The sequence below is a fragment of the Poecilia latipinna genome, unplaced genomic scaffold, assembly GCF_001443285.1.
Source record: "Poecilia latipinna isolate Pla-1442-1.1 unplaced genomic scaffold, P_latipinna-1.0 Scaffold152, whole genome shotgun sequence".
NCBI lineage: Eukaryota > Metazoa > Chordata > Actinopteri > Cyprinodontiformes > Poeciliidae > Poecilia > Poecilia latipinna.
Window position 1 is genome coordinate 360,354 of NW_015112768.1, and position 16,455 is coordinate 376,808.

At 37.6% G+C, this 16,455-nt stretch overlaps 1 protein-coding gene across 3 annotated transcripts in view; it reads right to left on the reverse strand.

The window, feature by feature from the left end:
* Positions 1–16,455, reverse strand: part of tln2a (talin 2a) — a 91,267-nt gene that overhangs the window by 52,229 nt on the left and 22,583 nt on the right. For 2 of the 3 annotated variants that reach the window (XM_015029395.1, XM_015029397.1), the window contains exon 2: positions 12,757–12,805. The exons of the other annotated variant lie outside the window; for it this stretch is intronic. The gene's annotated coding sequence lies outside the window, so the exon portion shown is untranslated. The remainder of the gene's footprint in view (positions 1–12,756; positions 12,806–16,455) is intronic. 3 annotated transcript variants of the gene reach the window in all.

Consider the following 16,455-nt stretch of genomic DNA (forward strand, 5'->3'; position numbering starts at 1 on the left):
GGTTCCAATATTAGCTCATTAGAAGAGCTCTGTAGAGCTTGATTGGAGGCAGTTTTGCAACTTATTTTAAGTGTCTTAAACAAGGGACGCATCTAAAACTTACAAGATTTTGGCCATCGAGGATTGCAGTTTGAGACCACTGGGCTCTAGTTATGCCTCAAAACTTTATGGGTTACAGTTCCCTTGGTTTGTCAAACTTAATACCAGTTAACTTTGTTTTTATTAGTTGGGAGTAAAAGCTGAAACTAAAGGTGTTCCTCTTAACATTTTGTTCCAGTTACTGATAAAACAAGTGAAGAACATTTGTATCGATTTGATCTTCCGCCAGGCTCTGAAGGTGCGTTTTAGCCTTGTATCATATGTACCCAACACAAAACGTGAGGAGATACTTCTGCCCGATACATTGTGGTAGAGAAGAAAGGTAATACTGCATAAGTATACAATTCAACAGTTGCCCAGAGCTCACACAAAAACTTGAAAGTTATTGTAGAGGAGTCACGTATTTTTATAAGGTTAGCAATACTTCAAAAATACATTTACATACAGAACAGAAATCCATCCATAATAGTCTCAATTTGAATTAAATCTGACCTGAAATAAGAAATAATCTAACTGAGCTCACATATGTATAGACCTTAAACACTATTACACACTGCTTTTTGTACTGAGAGTCTTTGGCTATTGAATAAGCAGCTCAGTCTAATTTAAGAAACTTTGGTCTATTTTCAGGAACACCATCCTAATTTTGGTAAGGTTTTCCATAACCTCACAGCATCTTCATCACAGGATCTACCAGAGTCGCCCGTATGAGGAAGAGTTTGTGGAGAATGTCGGACAAAGATATATCCCCTAAAATGGTAAATCTATATGTAAAAAGCATGATTTTATGAGATCAATCATAAAAGTATCGATCCAAACAAAATGAACATCCAATGGCTGCATCTGATATCATTACTTCATAGCTAAAAGAAATCAAACTGAAACAATTCTTCACTTATATTACCTTAAGGTTGGACCATGCTTTCTATATCTTTCTGCTTTTTGCAGGTATTTCAAACATAGTCAACTCTACACATTTGCTTTGCAACAGTTGGAAAGAAAGAGCTGCTGGGCCACTTGATGGCAGAGTAATTAGGGCGGAAATCACATGGCCTTAAATTGCATCAAGCACCGGGTCTTCAGTTCGATTTGCTGCCAGAGAGACATTTACTGCATGTCACGTCTCTGCAATCTTTCCCATATTTCCTGTCTGCAGTGACTGCTCCCATCTGATCAATGGCAATAAATATGCCAGAAAAAAGATGAGCTTATAAAATATGATGCACTTGAGCAGATTACATTACCTGGGAGTATATAATCTACAGCTACTGTAGCCAAACACACAAGAAGAAGTATATATGCACTAAAACTTAATGGAGAGAGTTCAACTTGAAAATATAGGATTCAAGATCCAATTATGTGTTTTTTTAAGGGGCAGTATTGTGTGTTTTCCAGGTACATAGTGCCATTTTATAGCACAACCAAGTGATATACAGCATTTACAACTGAAGTTATATCAAATATGACTTAAAAAAAATTGACTTTGTGATTTAATGGCCTGAAAATGGGCCTCTGTCTCTTTAACAATGATCTTTGTGAATAATGTTTTTACAGTAGCTGGTATAATGAGCTCAGCTGGTGTGCAGTTCTTTGTTAACCGTTACTGGCTAGGCTGAAGGAGCCGAGTCGTGTCCTCTGTGAGGCAGAAGGAGAAGCTGCGTCTCAACGGCGGTGCTTGGTTCACCCAGCCATTCTGCACAGCTGAACGATGTCCACAGGAGGTTAAAGGATTTCTGACACATGAAAGAAAGAGTCAGAGCAACACTCCAGGTATGTTTTTGACGAGGGGACAACATAACATGATGTAAAGCTAAAAAAAAGTCAGTTTTACATAATACTGCCCCTTCAATGCACATAATGTGTAAATATACACCTTTCTGAAATCGTTTATGATGATGTTAATCAATGTTTTTCTGTTGACCCATCGTTTTTCACTAGAAGCAAGTAATCACTTCTAGTTTGAAGCAATCACTCACCTGGTTGCCATCTGTCCCTAAAGTAATTCCACCTCAGCATTGCCATCTTGCTCTATTGTGTAAGAGATTTTGACTGCAAGAGGAAAGATAGTTTCTCTGCATCTTTGGCTCTGCAACAAGTGCCGGCTGCCATTTGTGCTCATGTTTTGAACACCAGTTCCAAGTATTCATCCTTTTTTTTTTTTTAAGTCTCTGAATGAAAATTGCTGAAGGCGTCCCCGTCCGAGCTTAGAGGCCCCAATCTGGGAAATCTTTTATTCTCACTTACCTCTAAACGAGCATTTCTATAATTCCAAGAGTGGAATAAGAGCCTAGCTTGAGGGTTTTGTACTTGGATGGGGTCGTTTTTGGCATACGACATCAAAACTCAAGATGAGGGCTTTTTGAACTAGTGGTGGAGGCAAAAAAATAAAATAAAATAAAATATGAGGTCCAATCAGGGAGCTTAGTAATACTTCTACAACCTGAGATTATTCAGGTGTACACTTCAACTGAAACCATGAGCTGCAACATTCAAAACCTTACTAATGTAATTATCTTCAACAACTACCACTGTGTAATTATAGATGCATTTTTTTCTATGTATATTTATGTCAAGTCAAGACATTTCAGTGGGTTTTTTTCAAGCCCACAAGAGAGTCAGGCTTTCAGGAAGTAACAGGAAGACTGAACTGAGTACAGCACAGTTGTGATGTTGTTGCTTCATCTTTTTTTTTTGCCATCTGTCATGGACATTTCTGAAAATCTTAAAGCGGGGATCTAAATTCTCTACTTAACACAGAAACTGATATGTATGACTTCTAACCATGACAGATGAATAATCTGTAATCATGTTTTGTTAAATTTAAAAAAAAAAAAGTTAAACCGTATCCTACAGTGCTTGCTCTCTGATTACCATGGTGTGTACTGTTGCCTCATTTACAAATATAAATATTTAAAGCTCACTCACCGCAAGAAATCTAGAAAGCTTTTCTTGGATCTCTTCATATTGTAGTTATTGTAGTACAATCAGAGAGCTTTAAATAAAACCTCAGCTCTGATTTGACCAGAAAATTAGGATCAGTATCATTGTCAATCTTTCTTGAGAGAAAAATAAACTTTTTGGACAAACAACTTGTTGTTGATCCAACAAGTTGGACCAACAACAAATCACGATAACAGCAAATCTTTTAAAGTAAAACACATTCCCTCCTAATTTTAGAAATCACACAAAGAGAATTCATAATTTATGGTTTGGCTCTGTGTTGCAACATTTACAACCTTCAGGTGTGTCACAACTGGGGTTTTTGAATCCATAACTGAGACCTGCAGCCCTCAGGACAAACTGAGGGTCAGTTCAGGACAGTCTGTTCACTTTGTCCCCGGGTTCATCACCATAGTAACATACTGTATACCGGAAACCTTGTCCTCCAGGACAAGTTAGTTTGTTACTTGTTAAAAGTAACATTCTGTTTCTTCTATCCAAACACTTTAACATTACAGACATGTACGTTTGCAACCTGTTGGACTGAGTTGTTTTTATCTTTGGAGATTATTTAGTGCAAACAATATTTGCTGAACCTGTACACACAACACCAATTTTGGAGGGCAGTTCACAGATGAAAAATAAAAAAACGAGTCAGAAGAAAGCAGGGTACATTTAGTCATGGTGTAGACATAAGCAATTCAGTTTCATTTAAGGAAAACGCTCAGCCAAAGAGGCAGACAAAGGGTTCAGGAGATAAAAGGAAAATGAGACTGAGCATTGGAACATGCAGCTTTTGTTTAGCAGATCAATGAAGCAGTGCGGAGCCCAGTGGGAATGCCCAGGCCCTATTACAGTAACATGGCCTTTAATCCAATAATAAAACGCCACACAATTCAAAAAAAGATAAACCACAGAGCATGGTGGTAGCCTCGAAACAAAAATGACCAGACACAGTTATTAATCATTCCGATTACTGATGCCAACCAGAAACCTTTGAAGTCAAAAGTTTACCAATTCGTTCTTAAAATCAGGAGTACTTAGTCTTACTTGGTAATACGTGATATCACGTAACCACAATTTAGTCATGTCATATGGCAATGGTATTCCTTCTGTTAGAGTTCTGCTGGTGTTAAAAAGAAACTAGTGCTGTGATGGCATTTTCAAAATACATTTTCAGAGGCTGGGATTCATGATTAAAGACTCAACAAAGAAAATGTCAAATAAGAAATCATTGCCTATAAAATCTCAGGAGCAAAGGGAAAAAATTATGTGAAGTTCATTATAATGGATAGATAATTCCTGGAGCCTGGTGTGTTTTATAGCATTTATTTTATGTGCATTGCTGCTGAATAATGAGCTTGTAAAATTGACCAGGTTGTTAAGGTTCAAAGCCTTTATCACATCTGTGTTTAACAGATTTTTATGAGAATCTGTGATGATTTAAAACGCTAAAGATTATTCTGTAAGATATTCAGTTCATATCTTACAGAAGTTTACTTTTAAACAGTCATTGATATGCATTTATACAACTTCCCCCCCCCAAATTACTTTTCTTAAGCTTTTAGCACCATGTACTGTAATTAATGATGCATTGTTTTCTGAAAGGGAACCCTGACTCATTTAGTCTGATGTTTAATAGAACAGCCTGAGATATACAAACTCAAACTTCATTAACTCTGGCCAGTAATTCCAATATTAAAAGAGAAAAAAGATTTTATCTTTCATACTCATTAATATATTCAAATGAACAATTCCCAATGTTTTTTGTTCTTTAAATACGCCAGTCACAAGCATGTGTGTTGATGCACTTCAAAGAGGTTTAGAGGCGTATGCAGACACCGAGGTGGTTTTGAAGTTCTTCCGTTTCCGCTGGAATCAGAAATGCTACCTTCTTCAAGGAACTTGCAGGACATTTTTTTTTTCTTTTTTGTTATAACAAAAATCAATAGAAATATTATCTGGAAATCAATATCAGCCAGGAAAAATATATCAGGCGTGTCTCTAATTATACAGCTTCATTGAACATATTGAACACATTGGACGGAGACGTACGTCGCTCTGCTGTAAGGGATTTAGGAGTTCAATATTTTTTCTGGACAAATTCTTGTCATCAATACTGCATTGAGAGTATAGCTCAATAAAAGCACCAATTGTGCAGCTGACAAGTTGTTGGCCTCCTCTGTTGCTCCAAATGCCTACTGGCTTTTCATAAGGCCAAATATATATTTAATGTGCGTTTTCTCAAGTCGTCCTACAGCCTCACACGTAGTCATAATGCTACGGGGTCAAAGGTAATATTCCATGATGAATCACAACCGTTAACATGTAGAGCCAGAACAAGCAAAACATCTCTCTTAATAACCTGGGCTGTTGATAACTATGATTGCATCTGTTGATTTAGCTTTCATCGTACTCATGCAGTGCAAACAAGGCATTCAATACTCTGGCTGCTCGCTGGGAAAATATGAAATGAATCTAAAGCACACAGTCTTAGTCACACAAGACCAATCCGGCACGGTTCAGAGTGAGGTCACCACTATTCGGCACACTTAGTATGGCGGCGGTGGAGGAGGAGACTGTGGGGAATACAGGGAGGATGAGGAACAGAGGAAGGTGCGACACCGAACTCCTGCTTAGGAGCCTCAATCTGGACACAGGCTGAAGTAGGGACAATTTTTAATCTAATCACTATCGTATTCCTGTTCAATAACTTGACCACTAAATAAGGTTCCCTCCTCACCCTGGGTTTTCACTGCACCACTACGTTTAAATGATCATTACACGTCAGTCAGGTGGGATGAATTTATAGCTTTGCAGGCAAAGACCTGACATGGGACAATGAAAGAAAGACATTTTGCATAATTATTAGCATGGCCAGAGGAGTCGGGTAACAGGCTGAGCAGCAGGAAAGTCTTTGGTCTACATGTGCATCTTTTGCATATGCACAATTTGTATGCTATGCATTTATACTTGTTTGAATGGGAAAGACAGCAGCAGGCAGGTGATGCACCTCTGTCAACAGCAACTTCAATGCAAGTGTCTGGTTTCATGTACGGAGCCAAACAGTCCCACTAGTCCACTGCAAAGACTGTTGACAGTTCCAGATAATATACCATCATACATTAACATGGGGATATATTAACCCCTGCTTTTCTTTTCTTTCTTTTTTTAAGTTTCAATATGAAGAAAACTAGAGCCAGAACTGCTGGAGAAGATTAATCACAAGTGGATGATTAAATGTCTTGACTCCATTAAATATAACAACTATGTAAAAGCCCACAATTCTTGTTAACCTTGCAACACAGCAGCCACTTAGTTCCACATTATTGCCCCCTTGAAGGCTACAGTTTTCTGCAAAACATAGAATCAGTCTGTACCTTCTTTTTAGCGACTAAATGATGTCTTCAGCCACGGATCGCCATGGTAACACACTCTGGTTGTAACCTGACTAATATCTGGTGTTTTTCACAAGGACAGCCAAACGGGAAAACAATAGCGATCAAAAGGTGTCTGCCGCTGCATTTATTTATGGATTAAAATGTCAAATTGCACAAGATTTGCAGGAGTCATCTGTGGAATGATCTTAGCTGCATTCAGCCCACAAACCCAGTTTATAGATCAATCCCTGCACTTGAGACAGAGTGACGGCCCATGTCTTACTAATCATTCTGATATATCTGACAGTTTTGCACATGCACAGATGCTGATGACTCAACTAGACAATTAAAGGAATCAATGACAAGTAAAATATCAGAAACAACTCATAAGGTGATATGGTAGCAGCCTAGAAAACAGAACGGCAACAAAGTTGAATTTTTATTAGGGAATTTTCCCAACACATAAAATTAACATCATCACCTCAGTTCAATCCCCCTGCTCTACACTGGTTATTAAGTGCTGCCTCTGGCAAAGAGACTGTCAAAACATGATGTTATCTGTGCAGCTACATCACCACAGGACGTGTGCGCGCACACACACACACACACACACACACACACACACACACACACACACACACACACACACACCTTGGGGACAAACACTTTCCAAGTGCAAACCTTCAACCAGCTCCAAGAGCTTAGTCATCCACACAAATATCACTTCCTGGAATAAGCAGCCAAACTTCTACACACAACCAATCAGAAAAGAGGGTGTAAGTCGAGGAACCTTTCTTAAAATACTTCAATGAAATAATAGTCCAGTATAAAAATAAACTGCACAAACCAACCAAATGATTTCTGTGGTTTTGCTGTTCCATGAATGAATGTAGAAACTATCAAATGTAAGCGAATTCACACAGAGTTTGATTCTGAATTGATGCTGAAAGTTTGTCCATTACACTACAGTATAGCTGTCCTGTGTTTCAATAGTATGCGAAAATGTGTGGCTCCATGTAAGTACAGGGTTTCTTCAAATTTCTCTTTTCATTTGTGTAAATCTTTTGCCTTTGCTGGTTTTATTATTCTGAATCAGCATGGTCTCTGATATGGCAGATAAGTGAAGGGTAATTTTATTGTTTCCTTGGCATATGGAAAAACTTTGATCTGTTAATTTAGGACTGGATTGTCCTTAGACTCATATTTTGCAAAAAGTAATCGCCTTATTTAGCAAATTTCCAAAGGAATCTCAATTTGTTTCTAAATGAAGCATAGAAATCTGGATTCCCTAAAAAGCTGTAAAATTGCTTTTTTGATATGTTTTTGTCAATAGCTCAAGTAAGAGCAGTTGGACAAACTGTGTTTGTCCAAACAACAACAACTGTGTTGTGGCAAACAACAACAAATACAAGCAATGGACTAGGATAAAGTCTTTCAATTTTTCATATTATTCAAGCATAGAAATCAACAATTTCCATACTTTTCAAGACTACATAGAAACCCTGGAAATAATGCTTCAAAATCACCTTTATATGCATTTGATAATGTAGTAAGATTTGGTTTCCAAATAAGGTTGATCACCACTGATGTTTGGGCAACTGTTGCAGCTTACAGATACAACATACACCCTACAGTACAGCTAGAAAGTTTACATCAGTTCTGCACAAACACGTAAAGATGGATCATTTCCTCACCTCGGCATTCCAAATGTTTGAAGTGCAGAAAAGCTGGATACATTTTCTCCTTATTTTAGCAAATTAGCATTCAGACTGTTTATGTACCACTGAACCTTCTGCCCAACATACAGCCAGTTCATAAAGTGCAAAAAAAGCAATGTCAAATGCTGTTGAAGAAAATGCAAAATTAAACCCACATAAAATTTAGAAATACTAACATACATGAGACAAAATATGGTCTTATTACTGCAATTTGCAGCATAAGAAAAAAAATGGTTTCACTCAGGTGTCCCTCAGATTATTCAAACATTTTATAGACATCCAGATACATACTCGCAGCTGTATAAAGGGATAAGTGTGTCATCTAAAAAGCTTTCATGTATTCAGCTGTAGTTTTACCTGAAGCTTCAGTGAACTTTCTGAACTCTTTATTGCAGGGCCATGTAACACCCATCCATCACAGAGATGTAAGAAACATTAGACATGACACAGACCACCCAGACATTGAGATCTAACACAAACATATCTCTAAGAGTGTGTCAGCGATCATTTGTTGGAAAGACCCAGCAGAGAAGAAGAGATCTCTGTTCACTTGTATTCTGAATAACTTGTTATTCCACAAAGCTTCATTCCATCTCAAAATGAATTGGGTTTGGATAAATTGAAGAATTCTCATCAAACACTGGCATAGAGGAAGAGAGAAAGACAGTTAATGGACCAAGAAAATATTTTGTAATGTTCATTTATTCCCCCCTCCCCCTTCATTTTAGCTTATGATCCCATTTAGTCGAACAAAGCTTTTCACTTTATGCATTTTTGTAGCAGGGCAACACCTCAAAAGCCAGTGAGTTATAACAATCTTCCCACTGAAAATGCAATCCTGACTTGGGTGAAAGAGATTTCTTTCGTTAATGTCCTACATAGTTTGATAGTTATGCCACATCATATTAGAAAACATCTCCCTTTGGAGATTTTCTGAGCACATTTCACTGAGAGGAGACCCTGACATGACCCAGCACTCGATGGAGGCGCTTCATATCCCATCTCTCCTGGGAACGCCTTGGAATGACCGGGATGACCTGGATGATGTTGGTAGGACGAGGGACCACCAGGGTTCCCACATGGATATGTTGTCCTTGAGACTCAAACTCATATCAGCTGAAGACAACAGGTGGATGGATTGATAGCTATGTCTTAAAGGTATGGTTAACTTAATTGCATTTGTCTCTTTTAATGTGTTAAATCTTTGAGGTAAGTGAAATTTCTTCCTAAAAACTAATCATCCAACATTTTGTCTCTTTTTAGTTCTACAGATTGTAAGAATGGTCATGTTGCCAAGCACTTCTGATTTAAAAATAAAAAGCAAAATTTCTTCCAACAATTGCCTTTGTTTATTTTATTTTTTTCAAAACTGTCTCACATAAGACAAACACTGCAGCAGTTAAATATGAAAGACAGTTTTTTTTGTGTGTGTCATTCATAGATGACAAATCTTTTTTGTTCTAGAAGAAATATGTGGTGACTTGCACAGATGGATAAAACAAATGAAATCATTACAACACTTTAATCTGAACAGTGTTTATGTTAAAAGAAACATTTCTCTAAGCAACAAAACAATGTCAAGTTATAGGGACTTGGTTATGATTTCACAGAGGTAATTTGGTTTGGAGAGTAGATCTATGAACTAGTTTGAATAAAGGTTAATATGTAAATACATTTTTAAAAAAATAATGAAAGGCTGGAGAGATCTACAGCTGAAGATGTAAAGTATTCTGACAAAGCACAATAAAAATATCAAACTATAAGAGTTTCTCTGTATAATAAGTTTGAACAAAAACATCTTGGTAAAACTACATCATGGTGTTTCGGGGGTTTTTTAAATTAGACCATAATGAATAACATGATTTAAAGGCATACACCCCTACTGCTTGCTTAAATGTTTCAAAACACTGATCTTTACCGTTACATGCATGCCATCTATTTTGATTCTGATACACAAACTCATGCAAAAATATATGATAAAGATCAATTACCTACCCTGTTCACTACTTAGTCATTTTGACCCATTTAAAAAAATAAAAACTGATTAAAAAGACTCAAAACACACAGCTTTAGGGTATTCATAACCTCTACTTGATTGTATATAAAGCCAATGAAGCACACAAAAATACTGTAACGCAGAAACAGCAAAAGACTGGGGGCCAATAACAGAACCAGAGTATTTTCTTTTAACTTACGGTATATTTCATACTATTTTTTTTTTCTTTTTTTATTTCAGTAAAATCAAGGTGCATATATACACCTTAGAGCCATAGCAGAACAAGAGGACCAATCAAGCTGCACCCCAGCTTGGTCCCCAACCTTCCAGAAAATACAGCTATTTTGCCTTGAACAAAAACAGGTGGCGAATGCTTCAGTGATCCCCCATCAGGAGTCATGACAAAGCTTTACCAGTAAATGCCTTGTCGAGGAAAAAAAAACTGCTGTGAAATCATGAAAGAGCTGCAGCATTTGGCTAGGGGCCAGTCATTTTTCCAGACTGAATAAGAACCACAGAGAACTGCCTCTGATGAGGCACCTCATCGTCCTGTGGGTCCACTTATACTAAACATGACGTCACAGTCTCGTTCAGGAATAATGACACATTTGTACCATACTGGATGTCATCCTGTACACGCAGTGGACACTTTCTTTTAAAAAAAATGGTAACATTCCCCAAACAGGCAGGTTTCTGCAAACCGTGACGTCACCTCAGTCATTACTGAGCTCAGCGCTGCTCAGATCTACACATCTGGTCGTGCCGCTAAATGATGCCGCTCAATGACTCAATACTTCCGAAACATCTGGTCATAGTCGGACGTGAGCTCACCTGCACAGTCACTACAGTGAGCGAAGTCTGTCATCAACTGCATGAAAAGAAAAAAAAACACAACCATGAAGTATTTCAACACGAGCACGTCCTTAGTCATGTTTCTGGAAATCATAAAGCTCCGTTACAAGTTGAAAATAGCTTTCAGCGTAGCTGAAATATGTGACCCCAAACAGACCCCTTCTGAGTTTGAGTTGTCGCCCACAGAGGAATACACCTCAACCATCAGGCTGGAAACCTTCAAAAACGGAGTGTGCAAACTCTTCTACCCTGAATGATGTCATAATAAGGACACTAAGGACACAAAAATGTACCACTGCTAATACAGTGTCTTTAACTAATACAAGGACAGTAACTCTGAAAGGTTTATCGGGATTAATGTGAGAAACTGGACCCGACCATCAAGTGGATGGACAGGGAACATCTGGTGAAAGCTGTGACTGAACTAACACAGCTCACCACTTAACACATAAGATTAAGCATTAAATGCACAGGAAACGAGCATGCATTGCGGCACAGCAGAAAGTTAACCCTTTTTAGCAGGTCCACAAAGAGATGAATTAGATCATTTACATTCTACCTTTTCTGCAAAGACCACTTTCTGACCTGCAGAAAGTGGATATCACATTGACTTAGGACTTCAAGCACGCACAGTTATGTTGAGATGCAGCTGTTTGCTGAAGCGCAGCATGAGGCAAATCAACATCCGAGCTCATTAATTGCTGCAAAACTAAAACACAGAGCGACTGTAAAGTCATTTGTGGAGCGGAGCGTGGAAACAGAGAAGCTGGGCACCAGATGCTTCCAACTAATTGCCCTCTGAAAATCAGCTCATCAAGTCAGCTTGAAAAGCAACATTGTTGTCAGACAGATATCTAAACAGTGGCATACTCATAATTAATAGAAAAGCCATTGGTCTTCATTTGTTTTTAACAGTTATTATAGTATCCTGCAGACAAGATCACATCTGCACTGATGTAGTGATCTTTAAATGTCTCCTCTTGAGAAATGCAGCTAAAGACCATTTTGTTTCAGTCCTCAATTTTAAGTGCATGCATATGTTTAATGGCGCAAACTGTTAACTCTCTTTCTGTGGGAAATTACATTAAAAGTGTTGGGTGGTGCTCCTTTTATTTTCGCCCCATGATTGCTTTTGTTTTCCCGGTTTAGAAATACTCTCAAATGGACAAATTTTGCCATTATTGAAAGCATGAAGCAAGTGTAGTAGTCTTTTTTTCAGCCAGCTGAATCGCAGTGTGCAGCAAAAGATGGGTTAGGGGCAGCATGTGCTAACTTTACGCACCATCCAGCCTGTGAAAACTTTGGCCATATGTACCGAAATGCGAAACACAGACAGCTTGCAGAATGTAAAAGCCCAAAACCTTTAACAGCAAATATCCATATAGCTGCTGGAAACTTGTCCATATTCAGATTTAGACTTTCCAAAAGAAACACGTACCACACGGCACAGTAGTCATATGATTTCCTCGGCCAACACTCATCCTGCAAGTTAGGACAGCACCGGTAACGACAATTACTGCTAGCAGTTCATATTAGTAAATAGAAGTTGTGCCAGCCATGATGATTATTGCAAACTTAATGACCCAACTTTTCAGGGAAGTGCTTTATTTTAGGTATGCATATGTGAAATTTCACACTTCTGTTCAGCAATCACATGTCTGTAGAAACTCTGCCTCCATAAGCCTGTAGACCATCTGGAGTGACATTTCCAAGTTTATCCAGCTCCAGTAACATTCTCATCCAGCATGTGTCATTATTAACTGCTTCCTACCTTTTCGCTGAGGAAAATGCAGTCTGAGGGTTTCTGCTGATCTTCACAGCTGAAAAACAAACGGTGAGACATTTGAGACAAAAAGCACATTTACCCCTTTTTTCAGTAGAAGATGTTAATCACTGCCTCATCTAAACAAAGACAACATGGATCCGAAGATGTAGTTAAAGCAAAATAACTAGTAAAATATATATCCCTTTTTTTTCTACATAATAACTCAAAGAAGTTGCCTTGGCTTAAACTGATGGATGGAAATCATCGTTACAAGCCACATAAAACAAGGATTAATGTAAACATGAATAATGTTAAGACGTAACTGAAAATTGTAGTATAAAATAACTACAGGACACTGAACCCACGAATGTTCATTAGAAAAAGAGCAATCTATACCTCTGCGATTCCCTTCAATTTGGTTTGTATTACGCTTAAAATATATTAAAGAGAAGAAGAAAATCAACCACCTTTTTTTGCCAGGAAGTCCCTTGAGCTAAAATCTAATTTTTAAGGGAGAACTAGCCAAGAAGCACACTGGCTTATAGTATACAAAACTATTTTGAATTGTTATGATTGGGCTTATTCTTCTTGACCAACAGCATCACTGGTTAAAATCAAGGTTTCACAGAGAAATCAACCGGTCACCAGAACTAGCCAATTCATAGTTTGATCAACTCAAACTCAAAAACAGCATCTGTGTCTGATGAATAAATGCACCAAAACACTACCAGGTCACACTCTTCTGAGTGAAGATGCAAGGTTAGTCATTTTCAAGTGAAGACAAAGGGAAGCACATGGAATTAAGAAGTTACTTAAAAGAAATTTGCTTTTCATCAAGACAAGACCCGTCTGTGGTTCACACAGGCTGGAGGAGCTTTAGCAGATAACAAAAGGGCTCAATGAAGCCAGCTTTAATCGCTTTAAGCTTTAAATATTTCTGTTTTTAGAAACCTCAAGCCAAAGTTAGGATCTACGTTAACCAGGGAACACACAGAGTGGAATCAGTTTTGTCCACTGTTGTATATTTCAAAACTCTGCCCACAAATTTCAAGCTTTGGTTCATATGTAAAAAAAATAAAAATAAAAAACTAAACAGATCTAGCCATGTTAAATGAGGAATTGCACAACTTTACCTCCTTTGCACATTTTCTACATGTGTTTACAAGAGAGTATTGCAGCCCTGCTGTAACTTTCTAACCAACAACTTGTTCTGTTAGAACCATTTCAAAGCCCACATCCGAGATTGTTTCAGGCTCAAAGCAATTAGGCGTGTTTGAACTGAACTTTTCCTGCAGGGTTTTAGCCAGACTAACACAATTATACTGTTCTAGATGATATGTAAACATTCAGTGAATCAGTAGTAGCCAACAGAGAGCAAGCACCAAGATATCATTGAAGCAGAGTTGCTTAGGGTCTCAGATTAGTCACACAAGTAGGCCAATAAGACTGAAAAATCAGTTCCGACTTGTCTGTGTTATAAAGAACAGGTAGAGCACACAGTTATACCACCAATTGTTCAATCAAATGTCTTAAATTGATCACATTAGTCAGAGCTAGACAGGTTGTTGGCTAGCTGATTGGACACAATGTGATGGGGCAATCTGCTCTGGTAACGACGGCAAAGAAACCTCCCCTCTAGTCATTGAAAATTGAAACTGCTGATGTTTTGTTTCAATCAGTCAACTTTCTATAATAACTAACTGAGTTTCATATTTGCTGCAGTTAGCCACAGTTTGCAATTGGACAGGAATAACCAATGTTGCAACATCCATAATGTTCCCCAATGAGCAGTGTGGTTTATCGTACCCGTCCCTACAGGAAAGCATCATCCCCATCGCCAGAGGAAATGACAAAAGCTGCAGCCTCTGCACTGACAGGAAAGAGGAACGATGCTGACAATGTAAAATGTGCTCCAAATGTGGATTGGTTTGGATGCTTTGCTTCCATCATAGATGGAGACTCTCCAGACTTTCAGATCTTCCAAGGAGAACTTGAATAAGGAATAAGGAGAACTGTTCAAGTTTATGCACCACTTAATTTCACTTAAGTTTATGCACCACTTAATTCAGTTAACTGATTTAATTTTACTGGCATGGTGAAAAGGGTCCAGATCATAGCTAATTTTGCAGAGTCCGTTATTTGAAATGATAAAGCAATGCAACCAGGAGCAAAGATATGAAAAGAAAACAGAAATAACTGGCTGAGACGAAGGAGCAGCACTTTTAGTCACCATTGTTAAATTGGAGCAACAATTCAGTTCAAGCTTGGCTCTGGAAACTGGCAACAACAAAGACCTGTCTGTTGAGCATCATCGATTTGCTGACAATGGCAAGGGCCTAAAAATAGATTCAATTTTGTTGTACTTTTACTTAGAAGTGATGAACCTATCAAATTCTGCTGAGGAGGTAATAAAAAAGTAAACAAACAGAATCCACTGCATCATATCAGCTTAATACACTTCTTAGTAGTCAGGCATTTTTGGATGGGTTTCAGCTGTTAAATGTAGGCTGCTTAAATGGAAAATGGGGGTACTTCCATCACATGTTCCACCTTACATAAAATCAAGAGAAGCCTATTTAATGAAAATAATTTATTTGCAAACATGATTCAATCAAATTCACCTTAAATATATTTGAATAAAAATACTAGAGCCACCTTTGAAATAATGCAATTAGTGCTTTTTCTCTAATTTCTCTAATTTGTAGATCATGTCTTTATTAGGTTTTTAGCAAATATCAATATAACGTTTCTGAATCGCAGCATGCGTTTCTCTTTAGACATAAAATTGCCAGTAAATTTGAGGAATCTCTTGAAAAAGGCTTGAACAAATGGGGGCCACAGTTGAATGACAGCATGCAGAGATGTGTCTGAGAAGCTGCTGCAGGCAGAAAGAACGGTCTGCAGTGCTTGGCCAACCTCTTTGTTCATCTGATTTTGCACCATGATGCTATTCAAGACAAACCTATGAACTCAATCGGTCCATGTTTTAAGATTGTCAAACCAAAACAGCAAAACTCCAGCTTTGATTAGACCAGAAGGCAGAAGGAGCTTAAATGTTTTTTGTTTTTTTTAAATAAGACCTGAATCCCAGCAATGCTTCTATAACATATCTTGATTCTGTCCTAATTTAATTTAATTTGTGATTTTGTTCACTCATGAGAAATGAAAATCTAAGAAAAATATATAGTCACCTGTTAAAATATGTATTTAATAAACAAATAGGGTTTACACATTAGTTTAAAGGGTTTATCTATTAAATAAAAGTCAATGAGTAAGTAAGCCAATATAAACACAACCTCTGTTCAAGTGCTTCACACCACAGCATTCATCTGACAGCAGTACTGTAGCTGTGGAACATAGAGTTAGAGTCTGGATTTAAATTAATGGAAAAAGACATTTGAAAGAATTAACCAGTCACTGGTAGGCGTGTGATCCGATCCTCCAGCACATAAGGAAAATGTGATTAAATTATATCACTGTTGAACGTGGAGGTTTACTTAAGTGGACCCACCACTGTTCATATTCTGTGATAATGTATGGTTTATACAGAGCTAATTATTAAACTCTCTCCAGGACATAGGAGAGGAACTTATAGATCAAACGACAATTTTAGTATTTAAAAAAAAAAAAAAAAAAAAAAAAAAAAAAATAAATATATATAAATATATATAAATATATAAATATATATATATTTATAAATAAAAA